The sequence below is a fragment of the Penaeus vannamei genome, unplaced genomic scaffold (assembly GCF_042767895.1).
Source record: "Penaeus vannamei isolate JL-2024 unplaced genomic scaffold, ASM4276789v1 unanchor3780, whole genome shotgun sequence".
Taxonomy (NCBI): domain Eukaryota; kingdom Metazoa; phylum Arthropoda; class Malacostraca; order Decapoda; family Penaeidae; genus Penaeus; species Penaeus vannamei.
In genome coordinates, this window is record NW_027216761.1 from 7,501 (window position 1) to 10,656 (window position 3,156).

Genomic DNA, 3,156 nt, shown 5'->3' on the forward strand with positions numbered 1-3,156 from the left:
GGGAACAGCAGGGCGGGTCGCTTATATACACTCCTGTTGGGGTTTGGCCCTTTCCATTCTCTTCTCTCTCTCTCTCTCTCTCTCTCTCTCTCTGCCTCTGTCTCTCTCTCTCTCTCCCTCTCTCTCTGTGTCTGTCTTTGGCTCTTTCTCTCTGTCTCTGTCTCTGTCTCTGTCTCTCTCTCTCTCTCTCTCTCTCTCTCTCTCTCTCTCTCTCTCTCTCTCTCTCTCTCTCTCTCTCTCTCTCTCTCTCTCTCTCTCACCCACTGTCTTCGTGTCATCTCTCTCGCTCTCATTCTATGTATTTCTCTCTCTCACTGCCTTTGTGTATATCTCTCTCTCACACTGTCTTTGTGTTTCCTTTTCTCTCTCACTGCTCTTGTAGAATCTGTTTCTCTCTCTCTGTCTATCTCTCTCTCTCTCTCTCACTGTCTTTGTGTGTGTCTCTCTCTCCTTCTCTCTTTGTCTCCGTGTATATTCCTCTCTTTCTGCATGCATCTGTCTTTGTTTGTTTCAGTCTGTGTGTGCCTATCTCTCTACCTATACCCGTACATACCTATCTCTGTCTACTCTATTCATCTACCTTTGTCTCTGTATATCTCACTGCCTTTGTGTATATTTCTCTCTCACACTGTCTTCATGTCTCTCTTTCTCTCTCACTACCTCTGTAGAATCTCCCCCTCTCTCTTCCACTGCCTTTGTGTTTCCTTTTCTCTCTCACTGCTCTTGTAGAATCTGTTTCTCTCTCTCTGTCTGTATCTCTCTCTCTCTCTCTCTCTCTCACTGTCTTTGTGTGTGTCTCTCTCTCCTTCTCTCTTTGTCTCCGTCTATATTCCTCTCTTTTTGCATGCATCTGTCTTTGTTTGTTTCAGTCTGTGTGTCTCTCTACCTATACCCGTACAATACCTATCTCTGTCTACTCTATTCATCTACCTTTGTCTCTGTATATCTCTCTCTCCTTCTCTTTCTCTTTTGTTGATTCTTTCCCTCCATCTCCATTATCTCTTTCTCTCTGTCTCTCTCCCATTCTTTATCTATATCTATCTATGTATCTACGTGTCGCTCATCATTTCCACCCTTGCTTTATGTCTCTCTCATTTTTTCTCTCTCGTTTTCATTTATCAATTATCTTTTTATATTACTTTTTACGTATTTTCCCCTTGTTCTATCAGTTTTTGTCATTTTTAAATTCTTTATTTCGTGATTTTGACTTATTTATTAATTATGTCGTGAATTTCTCCACTATCTTTCTTATCACTGTCTCATTTTTCACCTGTAGAAAAGAGGCATTAGGAGAAGAAAATGAAGAGGGGAGTAGGAGAGAAGAAAGAGAGGGAGGAGATAAAGAGAGATAGAAAGGAGACAAAGAAGAGGAAAAAGAGAGGTAGGAAACTGATGAAACAGAAGAAAAGGAAGAGTAAGAGGAGGAGGAGGAAGAAGAAAATAGAAGAAAAGAGGAAGAGGAGGAGAAGAAGAAAAAAGAGAGGAGGAGGAGAAGAAGAAGAAAAAAGAGAGAAGACGAAGGAGTATGAAGAAGAGGAAAAGGAGGAGGCGGAAACGGGGATGAAAATGAGAAAGAGGAAGAGGGGGAATATGAGAAGAAAAAGGAGGGGAAGGAGAACGAAGTGAAGGAAGATGAAAAAGAAGAGGAGAAGGAGCAGAGAGACAAAGAGATGCAGGAGGCAGAGAAGAGGAGGAGGTGGAGGAGGATAAGGAGAAGGTAGGTAGTCAGCCTTGACTAACCTGTAAACCGAGTAAACAACACCAACGAACTAAAAAAAAGAAAAAAAGAAAGAAAAAAGAAAAGAAGAAGAAGAAGAAGAAGAAAAACGGCTGCAGAAAACATCACATCATCAATTACCACAATAAAAAAGAAAGAAAACAAGAAAAAACAGACGTCAAAAAAAGGCAATGATACAACGATAGCGACAGTGACGGTGAAGCTAACCTCAAAATCACGTGTTGCCTCAGATGACTTAGGTTCTCCTCGGTGAAATTAACGGTACTTCGGCGCGCCCGCGTTCCACTTACAGGAAAACTGGTTCACCTCAGAATCACATTTTTTTTCTTTATTCTTTCGAACATTCATGAGATAATGATACCGAGGTGCTGCCTTGGCGCTTTGGGGGGAATTTTGACGTTGTTACTTTCAACGGTTTTGTGTCAGAAGGACGGTTGGGTTGGCGTTTGAATTTGAATAAGGGGGGGAGGGTTGGCTGTATGGTTTGAATATTTGAATTTGAGAGGGAGAGGAAAGAAGGGAGGGGAAGAGGAGAGAGAGAGAGAGAGAGAGAGAGAGAGAGAGAGAGAGAGAGAGAGAGAGAGAGAGAGAGAGAGAGAGAGAGAGAGAGTTGGAGACCTTGAAATAAAAACGAAGTCAGAAAAATAGAAAAAAAAAAAACAAGAGAAAGTGAAATATACCAAATATACCCGTACTACACACTCACTCCCTATTCTCTGTTGATGACGATATTAGTAGTAATAATAATAGTGACGGAAACGGCAAACGTAATGATACTGATACTAAAACAAATACTTTTACTGATACTGATATTGAACGTTGAATAACAAAAATGATCATAACAAAACCTGAATTGCTCAAAAATCCCCCCCCCCCCCCGAACCTCTTTCTGTATCAAATTTTCCCGCCTTAGTAACCGTCGCCAGTCCTGTTGTTATAACCGACCCAAAAGGATATACACATCAAACAACATTCACTTCCCGTTCTCCTACACTTTCATCATGTACTCCGATGAACCCGTTTTCTGTGGAAGCAACACGTTATATCAAAAAGGTAAATTATGGACATTTTGGCGCGGGATTCTGATGGATCTGTCGTGTGTCTCGGAAGATGAGGTGCCAAGTTTTTTTTCCTTTTTTTTTATGCTGTTGGCGGGAATTTTTGGGTGGATCTCTCTCTGTTAGTCTATGTCCGTCTGTCTGTCTCTATATGTGTACACACACACACACACAATCACACACATACACACACATATATACACGCACACACATAGATACAGATACATATATACTTTCTCTCTCTCTCTCTCTCTCTCTCTCTCTCTCTCTCTCTCTCTCTCTCTCTCTCTCTCTCTCTCTCTCTCTCTCTCTCTCTCTCAGTATATGTATATATATCTTTTATTAGTTTATTTATCTATT

General features: G+C 41.1%; 1 protein-coding gene across 1 annotated transcript in view; it reads right to left on the minus strand.

Annotated features, from left to right (window-relative positions):
- The window catches only part of LOC113820245 (uncharacterized), a gene marked incomplete at its 3' end in the record, with an annotated part of 6,658 nt that extends 6,652 nt beyond the window's left edge, over nucleotides 1–6 (minus strand). The window contains exon 1 of the mRNA XM_070120214.1: nucleotides 1–6. This exon is cut by the window's left edge and continues 172 nt beyond it.
- Between the last annotated feature and the right edge of the window lie 3,150 nt (nucleotides 7–3,156).